A 14083-nucleotide genomic window follows, 5' to 3' on the forward strand; every position below is an offset into this window, starting at 1 on the left:
TATTGAAGAAATTATACAATACTATAGAAATCGAAATATGAAATCACTTGAAGAATCAGAACTTGTTTTTCTTGTATGGCCAAACAAGCACATCAGATACAAGTATACACATATTTGATCTTTAAGTTCTGGAAATTCTTTTATTTTAGCAACCACTGGATGCCTTTCACCTTAACAAGTGGAATAAAGGCATTTTCAGTTCATCTATTGAAGTTAAAATATTTTATTTAGGAGTTTGCTGTGAACCTTGTACAATTGAGCTTTGCCTACAATACATATGATTAACGCACTTCTATTGTAAGTATGCATCACCATATCATAGTCTCGATACTATGATGGATTAGCTCTCCACATTCTTAAATCTGTCTTACTTTCCTAGGTAGGTAAATGGAATTTTTAAAGGTGGAATTTATGAAAAATGGAAGATCTGGCTGTTACAGAACTTAAACTAAAGACATACAGCAAGGAACAATAAGAGTTAAGATATCTGTGCTTACTTCATTAACACTAACTACCTCCGTCCCCATCTCTGCTGCAAGTACATAATATCAATTGCTTGCTGTTAAGGTTTATCGGGAAAATGTCCTAGCTTTGCTAAGATTAACTTGCCTTGACCATATTCTAAATGCTCATGCAGAATTTGGTATTCTTAATTTTCACTTCTTCAGCAGATGTGAATAACTAGCAAACTTGGTACCAAACACATTAATATTTCAACATGAATTATCAGCTACTACTGTGTAGCTTTCACARATAATAGCTTCACTACTGAGGTCTCCAGCAGATCTCTATCCTGATTTTAAAGTGTCTGCATTGGAAGCAAGGTAAAGGTTGTTTGCAATTAATTAGGTATAAGAAGAGCAGATAGTAGCTTAAAGTGATGGGTGCTGAGGTTCCTCACATCTCCAGTGTATTTGGATCAGGTAAACTTACTCAAGATTATCTGACCCAAGGTCACATATGCCCTTTCCTGTGACAAGGCATTCCCTKGAGAATGGAGGGATATGCTGTCCYTCCCTGCACCAAAAGGGATAGCAGAAAGAGCTACTTTTGGATCTTTCTTCACCACGGGAACCTGATGGGAAGAACAAGTGTGTGCGGTAACCACTGAAGTGATGCACGACTCCCCCTCCTGTGACTTGTTGATCTCAGCAGCAGAAGAAAGCACATAGCRGACAGGGAGGGAGAAGAGAAAGAGAAGGAGGAGGAAGGAAGTACAGTGGCTTGTTGGCCATGTCCATTACACATGAGGTTCATAATTTTCTATCCCGAATACCTTTGCATCTTAAACTATAGAGTCCACTAGGAAGCACTACAATATCCATTCATGTATCTATTGAGGTGATGCTAATACATCAGTGCCCCCATCACCAGTTTTTGAACAGAATGTTTGAAAAAAAATAGCACTGTTTTCAAACGATCTTTATGGTACCTACCACATCTCTTCTGAATATGGACAATATGTGTAGTGTGAGGCAACATAGATGGGTAGTGACAGACTAAACTCTGAAACTGCACTGGCAGAAGGACAGCTTGAAAAACTAGAACCCACCCTCCTACATTTCATTTTCCCCGAAGAGGCAGAACACCCTTCAGGGAATTATTACTGATACAGCTGCTTTGTCCACTATCCACTCTGATCTTTTCATATCTTAACTGGGATGAAACAGGTGGCCAGGGATCAATACCTGCATTTCCATTCCCTGAGCAAAGACCAAAAACAATCGTTCACATTGTCATTGAAACTTTCCTGCCTCAGGATGGCTCATTAGCATCCAGTGAAACACCTCCTGCCCCAAAGGACACTCATGGGTGTCATCATTCACAAAATTACTTCCAATCTCCTGTAGATCAGGTTTATGGTCTGAATAGCAGGGTATGCTGTAAGTCCTGTGAAGTTAAACCACTATCACCAGTGATCCCCAATGAAACCAGGGGATTATCACAATGGGACCATTAGTTTCCAAAGACCCACACATGAAGAAGGTGCGTAACTGAGCAAGGCCATGAGGCTGAACACAAAGAACTTTTCTAGTCAGTCAGTAATGGGTCAGTACAAACAACAGCAATAAATTTTTATTTGATACGGGGACACTGAATTTGCTAATCTGGCCCAGCTATGACAGATGCAGACACAATGCTTAGGAACGTGAAGAGAAGATGACTTGGTGGTCGTGGAATTCTCTGAAGCCCACCACCAGAGCGTGGTCATCCAGCACAACTTATAAACATGGGTGGGACACAGCATGGACTGGATATGCACAACARCCAACAGAAAAGGAAGAGATTCCCCTTGCATCTTCTGCAATGCCCAGGATAGCAAAATGACCCGACACTGAGATTGCTGAGGCCCTCTGAGCATCACGTTGAAGCACAGCTTGTTCTTTGAGCAAGAGGGCCACTTACTGTGGAGGCACATGTTGTGCTGTTTCCAGACAGTGATAGAGGGCTTTCTGCAAGAACTGCCAACTATCCGGAGAGTCCTGCTCCAGGGCCTCTACATGTCATCAARGTATGTGGGCTAGGTACCCATAACTGCTGGAAACCCTAGGAGGAGCCTTTCCAACAGTCTCTGCTATGAATGTCCACTTCCTCTTGTCATCTGTTGTCTTTTCCAGATTTTATGGCATCCCCTGGAGAATGGAGGGGTATGCTGTCCCTCCCTGCACCAAAAGGGATAGCAGAAAGAGCTACTTTAGAATCTTTCTCCACCACAGGAACCTGTTGGGAAGAACAAGTGTGCGTGGTAACCACTGAAGTGATGCACGACTTCCTTTCCTGTGACTTGTTGATCTCAGCAGCAGGACAAAGCAGTGTTGCACATAGGGGACAGGGAGGGAGAAGAGGAGAAGAAGGAGGAAAGAGAGCACAGTGGCTTGTTGGCCATAAACAGAACAGAAAGAGACTGCTATGGTAACAGCTGTCCTTTGTTTTGTATTCTGTATCCTGCACAGAATAGAGGCAAGTTGAAATCTTTTTCCTGCTTCAAGTGCCCTAGCAAAGTGGATGAGGCTGTTAAGACTGGTGGGTCATTCTGCCTGTTTTTGGTGTAAACGTGCTGTACACTATTCTTCTGCTCATTCAGACACAGGAGCTGTCCTGGTTTGTTTGCAGTACCATTTCTACTAAGTAAGAAGGGGTTATCCCTCCCCTCACAACCAGTCACCTCATTTTTACTGAGTAAGGTTATGGGAGATTGTGGACCTTATATTCTGTCAGAAATAAATGACACAAAAGCAACTTCTTTCCTCATTCCCAAGCCCATGTCACCTGACAGAYCCCTTGCCTGAAGGCTGTCACTGGACCACGAAACTGCTTGCTTCTTCTGAATGCTTGTGTCTGCACCAATCCCTGAACCCGAAGGGCTCATGCCATGCAGGATCTCTACAGAGCAACATGTATGTCCATGGACAGGCTCTTCACAAGCCTCGTGCTGCAATTTAACATGCTTGCTTGTGTTGAGGGGAACAAGTAGGGAAACCTGTGAGTGGACAGCTGTTGCTACCTCAGCAGCTTGTAATCAAAATTAATAGAAAATCTCTTTCTGCGGTTAATTATGGCAATGTGAGAGAAGATAGATACATGGTTGTGGGGCAGAAATGGGATCCGCAGGTTGAATGTTCATGGCACTATGACCATTTCTTCTCCCTATAAGCTGCTGCACTCAGGAAGGGGAGTGGAGGATGTGAATGTGCTTATTTTGAAAGCCAAGGAGGGCTGTGATATCCAGACATGGCACAAGTAACTAGCTTGGACTATGAGTAAGACAGTAGAGAAGGCAAAGAGTGGGTAAGCAGTTTCTGATGTAGGCAGTTGCTATTTGGATGTTTTCCCCCACAGCTCATGGCCCAGGGAGAATCGCATTAAAAGGTACAGTGGCTCTTGCAGTCAGATTGGTGCTATATCGCTTTCCTTCAGCTCTGAGATCAATGCCAATATTCCACTGGAACCACACACATCCTCTCCCTTTCCCTATCTTCAGCTTACAGACAACTATATAAAAGCAGTATGCTAACCCAGGTTACCTCAAGAAAGCTCATAGAGAGTGCCAAAAAGGGGTGCATTGATGGTAGCAAYGGTGGGGAACAGGGGGAAATGGAATCCTGGACCATATAAAGACACAGCTCTTTCCTAGGAGTCAACGATAGGGCCCTGGAACAGCTCTGAAGGGAATCCTGCTTCTCAGAATGCTCCTGGTCATCAACCCAGCAAACAGGAGCAAAATTTCAAACAACTGCAGGTTTATAGTGGGGTAGTGGGGCTCCAAAACACAGATTTCCTGCAGGTCTTCATGAAAGGCACACATTTGCCATGCTGCCCCTGATTTACTGTGATTTGTGTCTTGTCTTTTTAAGCAACCTTAAAAAGAGAGAATAAGAGAGAGAGAGAGAGAGAGAGAAAGTGAAGAACAAAACCCCTCTTCATCTGGTGTTTATTACTCTCATACCTGGCAGCAGATAGGATGTTTTCAGTCTCCTGAGGCTGCCACTACTTAATACTGTCCCCAAGAAATGCTGGCCTTCTTTCAGCACACATTCAAGAATAGAGCCATTCCCCAGAACCGTACTGCATCCTGTAGGATTTTCTGCATGATACAGGAAGGAGTCAAAATACCAAGATAATCTGAAGAATTTAAACAGGAAGAAAAAAGAAGAGAGGCTGCAACATAAAATAAAACAGATAAAGCACAGAAAGGATTTTAAACACACAGAAGTAAATAGAGTGGTAAGTGACAGCAAACAGAAGGAGCGTAATTTAGTAGCAGAAGACTGGAAGCTGAGGGCAAATAGGAGGGCACATACATACTTGGCTCTTTATAGGGCAAGTGAACCACTTCCTGGTTCCCTGATCAGGGAGTCTTGCAGTTTCCAGAGCTTTCTGATGATGCACATTTATTAGGTAACCCTTGGTTGACCACATGATGATGTGGTTCACACATGGGGTCAGGACATTAACCTTTGGAGCAGTCTTCTAGTTTAATTGTAACTGAAAGGAATTTTATTTTTCACAYCCCAAAAGCACATAAGAATCCAAACCAACACAATACAGGTGGAAACAACTGAGGGACTCACCTCAAAACATAAAACTAAAATAGTGTTGCTCTGTGAAATTAGCTATGATTGCTAATGCGGTCATAGCCTGACTGACCTGAATTATATTTTTAAATTTCTAGTGGTGAAGGGGTCAACTTATATTTTCCTTCTATGAAACTTTTAAATTTTAAGCCTACTGCTGGTAATTAAAAAAAAAATCAAATTCCCACCAATTTTATTCTCTGGTTTAATAGCATAACCAAATGAAATATTTTGTAGACTGAAATCAGRAGGAATCACTGTAACTACCTACTCTTGACCCTTTAATCACAGACCAGCACAGAACTCAGCAGGATTAACAATGGACCATCTTTAAAATCCCATTTTATCCTCCCACTCTGAGTAGGCTCATTAGAACTTCATTTTCTAAAGCATAAGTTTCAAACAGACTAGCTATAGTTATAAACTAACATCTACATATTCCATGTTTTCTAATTGTGTTTACCAAACAATGATTTGAGATGCTGCTCCCTTGCCATACAAGTAATCGCCTATAACTATATAACCAGAGAGAGCAAAAAGATCTAAGATCAGGAAAAAAATTCACAGCTCTCTACTTTTCTGAATTGTTTTTATAGAACTTAATAGGTCATTAGTTCCTCATTCAACTCCATGCACACACTGAAATTTAGACACAAAAATAYGTTCATCCCGTCTATGCATATATTCTAATCTCTCCATTGGGCCTGCCTGTACCATCTGCTATGTTAAGATTTTTGTTATCCCAGAGTAATACTCCTTTCAATAATCAATACATTCATACCATTACTACAAGGCAATTACAGTTACATGCCTTTGCTCAGTCCTATTATGGAAAAAGAATTCTGARCTGACAGTAACAGTAAAAGAGGGATAAGCAAAGACAAACAGCAGTGTACATCTGAAGCATCAAAATCCCTTCGTTGAAGCCTGCAACAGAAAACTTRAACTGCATTGCCAAAATTCTAAATTATAAACTAACTTTTGTGACAATTTTCTGGTAATGCGATGAAACACAAGCAAAACTGGAGTCTCTAAATATCTGCTTTGAACTCAAAAATTTACACTGACTATTAAATCTTGTTTTTTTTTTCCTCGCCTCTCCTCCAAACTAACTCTGAGCAACTCCATCTTATTTCAGCATTGGCCCTGCTTTGAGCAGGGGACTGGCACAGATGACCTTTACAACTGAATTATTCCATGTTTCTGGGGAGAGCTTTAAGTTCAAAGAGTTTTCTCATTTATCACAGGGATTCTGAAATTTAGCATACATTTAAATGAGATTGGAAGGAAATTTAAAATAAATAATAAAAAAAAAACATGCATTGTGGCTCAACTCATCTCAGTCATAAAAACTACTTTGATTTCTCTAGGATTTCCTGCCTTGTGGAGGAGTTAAGACTCTATAGTCTTGGAATAACTCTACAAAAAGTAAAGAAAATTCTCTTTTAAAACTTAMAAATAAGCCTTGATTAAAAGTATGGCCACATTTTCACACAGTACTAGTTACATTCAATGTCTTAATTTCTGAGTGATGTTTTGGRCACCTGTAAGTGGTTCTGCTTTTCAAAACATGCTGAACTATAGAAATCTGAAAACATAGGATACTAGGATATGAAATGAATAATCATAGGCATCCAAAATGTAAATAAAAGTCATTTGTTATTTTTGAAAACACAAGCAATTATTCTTTGTCAGAAAACACACACAGAAAGAATAACTTCAAATTTTACATTGGATGCTAAAACGTAAGGTCTCAGAACTTTATACCTTTTAAAGTTTGAAAACTGTTTCTTACAAATGAATTTGTTAATGTCCCTGCTTACTTTCCAGCTTTACTTCATCATTCAAAAATCTCAAACAAGAGACAAGTTTGAAGAAAGATTTTAACGCTTTAGATTTTTTCACTCACCTAGTGAATTATAATAAAGCAAAGGGTGAAACAAAGAAGTTTAGAGATAAGATTAAAAAGCTGCTAAAACCTAGCTCTGCAGAGGAACATATCTAAGCTCAACAGAAGCAGTTCTATTTAAGTTGTATACACTTTTTCTAGAATTATAAGAGAAGAAACAGTAAATATAAATAAATATGTTCCCCCAAAATTCAATGACTGAAATTGTTTCTATTTAAGATCATAATCTATTATCAAGTCAACGTTTACAACATACCTAAATGCTCTCAGTACATTTAGGAAGTTATCCTAATTATAAAGAGTATTTTATAAACTCATACTAGGATTTCTTTTGTTGAAATTTTCTGACTATGCCATTAATGGGAAATATCAACACATTGTATTCTCAGCCAGAAAAACAAAAAAGCCAAAGACTCACAGATCTGCTTTCTTCTCTAAAGGAAGATACATGGTGTTGAATGCAATTTGTAACCAACTGTAAAAAGTCAGTTTTGCGGTTTCTGAGAAAATTCCCATTGAAATCATTTAATAAGGACTTCTGTATCAAGATTCTGGTCACATGAGAGGACGAAGAAAAGATGAAGAAGGAGCACTTCAAGCATTCAATTTGATACCTCAAATCATATCAAATTATATATCAGAGGTACCCAACCATCCATCTAAGAACTCCATGCAGGTCTTTATACTGGCAGAGGAGAACTGCAGGCTGCAGAAAACCAAGCCAGGAAAAAGTTGAGGGAGGAAGGGAAGGTAAGAAGGAATAGTTAGCAAAGATACTTGTTAACCATCCTCTTGTTCAGGAGTAGGTGAAAAACATGCCAGATAGTCATAGTACAGCAGACCTCTACTAACTGCTAGCTATCTTGCTCAGTTAGGACATGACTGAAGAAATGCTCAGTTATATATGAGGGTGTATAGACCACCAAGAATGCACATTGACAGAGCTGTGGTTTGTTCCAGTGGGTGTGTAGGCACTCCAAGTGGCGGATCAAATAACTCTGTCACGTATCTTCAAGACCAYAGAGGTCCAAGAAAACAAAATAAACCTTCAAGTACATTATCCTGTCCAATACTTCCTCCTACACAGACACAAATGTGAAGAAGAGGAAAGAGCAGAGGCCTAACTGTGATAAATGCATCATTAATACCTAAATACTGTATACTTATAAATTCAAAGGAAAAAAAAATGTTCCTTTCCCTCCCAAAAAAGTTGACGTGCACTATAATAATATATCTTAATTAAAAGTATACTTGAATTATCTAGGACAACAAGACTTTTGAAATGTTTTCTTTTCTTTAAAATCAAAACCAACCCCCCTATTGATACTGAACTTAATGTCTGCAGTTAAAAGTTTAACACTACCAGATATTCTGGACATAAGTATAACAATCTCTCAAAGCAATATACATTCAGTTTAGGTCAGCAGCATTTTACTGTTAACTCACAAACGCTGTTTCTCAAATTCTTCAGGAGCCACACACCAGGCATTACAACTCTTGCTCAGGAAACACACACAGTACCCAAAACTCAAGGACTTCAATGGAAGCTGAACTTGTGTAGCATCTTCTAACTATTCCAAACCCTCTAAAGAGGTTTTGAGGGAAAGAAGTATACTAACAAATTACTGCTTCTCTTAAAATCCATGAAGACAGACACTCAGGCAAAGTGAATTCTTTAGAATTCTTCTAATTTGAAACAAATAAGACTATCCATGCTTTTAACATTATGTGTTTACTTTTAAGAGTATTTCTAGACCTCAGGTGCTCAGGTATCATAGACATACACAATAACAGCTTGTGAAGCAAAACATTAAAACATTCTCTTCATTGTCCATTGTGTATCTAATACAACATTTATGACAAAAATTATTCTAGGTTGATTGGTTCCTATTTCAGTATTTTCTCCAATCATTTCCAAAAATTGCTTAAGTCCATCATAGATTCAGTGGGTTTGGGTCAGTCTCTTTGCAGATGGTTGAAAAAGTCACTAACACAGGCAAGMAACTAGCTTCCTATCATTTTATTACTTCCAAATTGGAACATATAAATCAAAAGTATCTTATATATTATGCTTAATTRATAAGCACAATGGATATTGTTTTACCAGTGGCTACAGTACTAGGAGAAATCATGAATAGGTTTCCCCTCTCATCACAAAGCATTCAATCAGTAAAAAAAAAAACATTATTTAAAGTGATCTGTTCCTTGAGAGGGAGAAAACGTGGTTCATTGTCATGGCATTAAAGGTTTTTCAGATAATACGAAAAATGTCACAGCAACTATAATGTTAGTTGCATTATGGAGACATCAAGAGTGAACTGAATATGAGCTCAATTAGGAATTCTGAGGCTCAGTTTAGACATCCAGATAAAATGAATGGACAAGAATTGCAACAAACAGCATAGAGTACATGCCCACCCTTAGCTAGAGTTACGTAAGGCTCTGTTTCAGGAGCTACTCCATCAACCATTAAACTGATAGCAATTCTCTTTCTTTTATCTATTGATCCTGATAATCACGTACAGACCAGGAGTAAAAGTGCATCCTTAATATTGACTTTTTTTCTAAATGATTTTCAGAAAACAATTTGAAATATCTGTTGTAYATATATTCCACAAAGGAAACGGGAAAAGTTGTCATCTTTCTTCTCATTGGACCCCACCCTATTTGACATCTTCTGTTGTCTCGCTTGTCCGAGATTCTGGTATTTATTTACTTATTTATGGCTCTGTAACAAACTGTACAGAATGCTATAGCAAACATCTTCACTTTCTCCAGTAGTCTGGGAATAATCTACCAGCTGGACTTACTTGGGCAGGCTGTGGGAGTGAAGGAGAAATAATATTTGGCTCTAGCCTGACAAAGGCTTTTAGACAAGCATTCACTTTGCTCACCTTGAAGGCTACCACATTCTAGAAATGTGAATCTAATTTTATTACTTCACTTTTTTGTCCACTTTTGATTTTAAAAGCTCATTTTCTGCACATTCAGGTGCTTGTTTTGCACATCAAGGTTGAGGAGTCATTTCAAGTTACTTACAATTTTTGCTGCGGGAAAAAGAAGTAGAAATCTTAACTACTATACGTTCTAGCCTATCCATAGTGATATCAGCTTGAAAACTCATTTCATTGGATCATTCTGGGTATTTTGCATTTATAAGCTCCTTTTTCCAAAATGTTATATAGATTTAGCAGCTGATAAAGCCAGTTCTTATTGCAATTATGTCTTTTCAAATGCTTTCAGCAAGATCGCTCTTAAGCAGCGCACTGTAATTCCATAAGGAAAATCCTTCCTATTGTCTGAGTTGCATTACATGCATATTCCTCCTCCTAGTTAACTCCTTACCTACCACAGTCTTCACTAAACTATGATATCACCTTTAACAGAAGCATCTTGCACTCTTTCCACACAGGAAGGATGATGAACATAATGCCTTAAAAAAAAAGGACTTATTCCAACCATTTATTCTTCATGTCATCCCTTCAGCCTCGAAACTCCCTCAATCACACTAATAAAGAAGTTGGTCTCATGTTTTTACTCTGAAATTCCCCAACTCCCAACTCTTATTACAGAAATGCATTTAAATAATGCCAGGCATATGACATCAAGCAGCAGATAGCAAGATTTTGCATTTGCACATCACCTCCCAAAGGGTGCCGAGGCTAAGGAGGGAAGGTCTAACTCAGAAACAGAGGGTTCAGTACCTAGTGGCTTTTATTTCGGCGTCTGCTCTTTCACTTGATCAATAACAACCGCAGTCTCCACCGGCTTCGAGCGGGGACTCACACAGCCGACTGCTCCCGGACCGTCTTCCTAGCAATGGTGACACAGGCGTTGCTCCGAGGAACCCCGAGCCCCAGCACCTGTCCTCCGGCAAGACTGGCTGCTTGACACCTCGGCATTTTCTTCCGTCACTTCGTCAGCAGGCAAGAGGAGAAGCGTCCATGGGAAAAATGGCATATTACAAATTTTGCTTTGGGAAGCAGAGCTCGGCTCAGACCATTGTCGGGAGCGGGGGGGCGGCTCTTAAAGCTCCAGCAGCCCCTTTCAAGCAGCAGCATCTTTACAGCTGGAAGGAAGCGATTCCGGGGGGAGGGGCCGGGGCGAGAGCATCTTTCTTTTATTTTTCTTCTTTTGTTAACTGAATAATATCTGGCTTCTTTGGTTTTTGAGTGCCTCCCAGGCTAATTATGCCTCCGTGCATGACTGAAGTCCACACACACGCACGACCGCATGATCAAAAGCAAACGCGGCTTTCTGCTGCGCAGAAAGCAATCCTCTGCCTGCAGCTCATCCCTGCCTGGCAGAGCCTCATCTCGGCGGAACAGCGCGGGAGCCGCGGCCCCGAGCCCCCGGCGCTGCGCCGGCAGGAGCCGCGGAAGTCACGGCCATGCGCTCCACGGCGCAAAGCGCGCACCGACCCGCGGGTCCCGGGCGGCTCTGCTGCCTCGGCGCTCCCCGGCGCCGCTCTCCCTCGAGCCTGGCTGTCAGGCGCCGTGCTACCCCTTCTCCTGCCTAACTACTAACTGATGCCTGTGTTTAAAGCGAGATGACATCTCCGAATTGCTATATTCTGTAATTTGCGGAGTTCAGACAAACGCTATTATATCTCATCTAATCGGATATATAGTGTAATAAAACGTATCATCTGCTGTAATCCGACCATGACAAAGCAGCGATAATATCTACTATAATCTGACTAGTCCGGGCACGTAATTCATATTCGCGCATTTGGAACACCAGGAGCGAGCAAGCGCCCCCTCCGCAGGTCCGAAGCCCGGACGCGCAGCATCCCCGCGGGCCCGGGGCGGCCAAGGGCCGGCGCGGAGGGCGGGAGGGAGGCAGGCAGCGGGCGCGGCAGCGGCGGGGGCGGAGGGAGCGGCTACGGCGCTGCTGCTGCTCCGCGCTCCCCCTCGGCAGGGACTTCCCCTGGAAGCCGCTGCAGTGGTTTCCACCAGCCCTTAAATAAATTCTGAAGTAATCGCGTCTGCTCCCCCTGCCTCACGCACGCGGCTCCCCAGATGCAGCTGCTGCTGCTTCGCCGCTCGCAGGGCGCTAATTCCCTCACGCCCACTCCTTAAAAAAAAAAAAAAAAGAGAAAAAAAGAAATAGAAAGAAAAAAGAAAGAAAAGACACCGAAGGGCGAGACACCAGAGGGGACCGCGGAGACTGGGGCTCCCGCCCTTCTCCTCAGCACGATCGCTGCGGTCGCTAACGGCCGTTGGAAAGGGCGGCGGGCGCGTGGCCGGCCGTTGGCGCTCCCTACCCCSGTCCCAACGGCTGCGGGGGGCGCGAGCCCACGGCGGCCAGGGCCGGGCGGAGGCTGAGGGCGGGTGGTCGTGCCGCGCCGAGCCAAGCCGAGCCRGTTGCGCTGCGAGGCTGGGGAAGAGACTGCAGGGCCTTATACCCCGAACGCCCCCACTGACTGCCATGGCGGCGTGTTACCTCTGCCCTCGGCGAGAGTGCGACCCGGGGGAAGGGCAGAGTTGTCCCTTCGCTCCGCTCCACACACACGGGATGGYGGCACCTGCGCCGTCGGCCGCTGTGCGTGGCCTTTCCCAACTACTGCTGAGCCACACAGCCAGAGAAAGGGACAGATAGGGGACAGATAAATACCAGAAAATGATGTAGAATCAGAGTTTTCAAAGTGTTAACGTGAAATTAAGTTCATCCTAGTTTGGGGATTGAGGACTAACTTCATTCTTGCCAGAAATATTTCAGCATTTCTTCCCATTTTTCTCCACATACAAAAAGGTATCCTGTTCTTGCCCATTGTTGGTTTAGTTGTGTTTCTCCAGAAAGTCTGAATCCACTTCTTCCACTTTGGAAGCATAGTGGCAAGGTAAGGGGTGCCTTACACCACGGCCTGCTCAGGTGCTGTAGTGCTGTGGCTGCGGAACACCTTCACAGCAGCTTGTTCTTGTTGCTTGTTCTTGACACTGCGTTACAGAAAATGTAAATGTACGGTAGAAAGCAAATACTTAAGACGAGTTGCCAACAAGGACATTTTAAAAATAAGTGGAAAGATAAATGGCAAACAGCACTCTAGAATACAGTGAATTAGCCAGGAAATACTGGTGCTATGCCAGAGTCTGTTTCAGCCACTTGGCCTCACAACRCAATATATGGGTTAAAAGGACCAAAGTAAAGTAATTCCTCACACCAGCTGTCCTACAGTTCCAAATAGCTTTTTGTCACTTTTCTTAGTCCTTCCAGATCCTTACACTGACTTAATTCATCTTCAGCATACAAACCATTAGACCACTTGCCTGACAATCACATTGTAGCTGAGAGCAAGATACATCATCTGTCAGAGACTTATGCACATGGCTAACACAGCCCGAGCTTTGAGTTAGATGAATAAGGAAAARCTAAGCAGCTCAGAAAGGACTCATGAGAGCAAGTATATTCAGCAGGGAACCACCTAGGCTGGCTAGTRTGATGCTCTTCAAAGGAGGGCATATCTGATTTTTTCCTTTCTCGGTGGTTAGAGCACATTACTCTGTGTGCTGTAAGGTATGTAGGTCAAATCAGGATTTGCAGCTTGAAATTCTCCAGAAGTCAGCACTTTTTTTTTTTTTTTTTTTTTTTTAGAGTCACAGAGTCTATATGCTTGAAAGTATCACTCTTTAAATTGTTGATAAAAATTAATGATGATATCCTTATTTCTTGTTCACCTCTTTAAGCAGTGGCTTACTAATTAGAGCACTTGTTAAGCATGTGGGAGATTTCATCTCRATGTCCTTCACCCAAGGTGGTTGTTTTCACCGCTTACGTAGGAAAAGATTCCACCTCCTGCTCTCAGAACTGGAGTCAGTTATTTGAAAGCTCTATARCAGATAGCCCTCCTTCCTAGTCATTTGATTTATAAACATTTGTGGAATACTTTGGAAAGTCTGTCAGCCTTTCAGCTCCTCAGACCCRTCTGCTTTACCATCTTTCAATCACTAAAGCAAAATAGAAAACAGCACGGAAAGACTATTATCTCTACTTGTAGGATTGTCCTAATTGACTTGCTGTCCTTAGCTTCTCTGTTGCCAGCCTCACAGATGAGAAAGTGGTTTTAATATCATGTTGCACAATACTGAGGTTACTGTGT

At 41.9% G+C, this 14083-nt stretch overlaps 1 protein-coding gene across 1 annotated transcript in view; it reads right to left on the reverse strand.

Moving 5' to 3' along the window:
- Positions 1-10899, reverse strand: part of PPFIA2 (PPFI scaffold protein A2) — a 338119-nt gene extending 327220 nt beyond the window's left edge. Inside the window, exon 1 of the mRNA XM_085307650.1 lies at positions 10689-10899. The gene's annotated coding sequence lies outside the window, so the exon portion shown is untranslated. The remainder of the gene's footprint in view (positions 1-10688) is intronic.
- Positions 10900-14083: the final 3184 nt, after the last annotated feature.

This window comes from Rhea americana, unplaced genomic scaffold (assembly GCF_003343005.1).
Source record: "Rhea americana isolate MKP2758 unplaced genomic scaffold, rheAme1 scaffold_260, whole genome shotgun sequence".
In the NCBI taxonomy this organism is placed as follows: Eukaryota; Metazoa; Chordata; class Aves; order Rheiformes; family Rheidae; genus Rhea; species Rhea americana.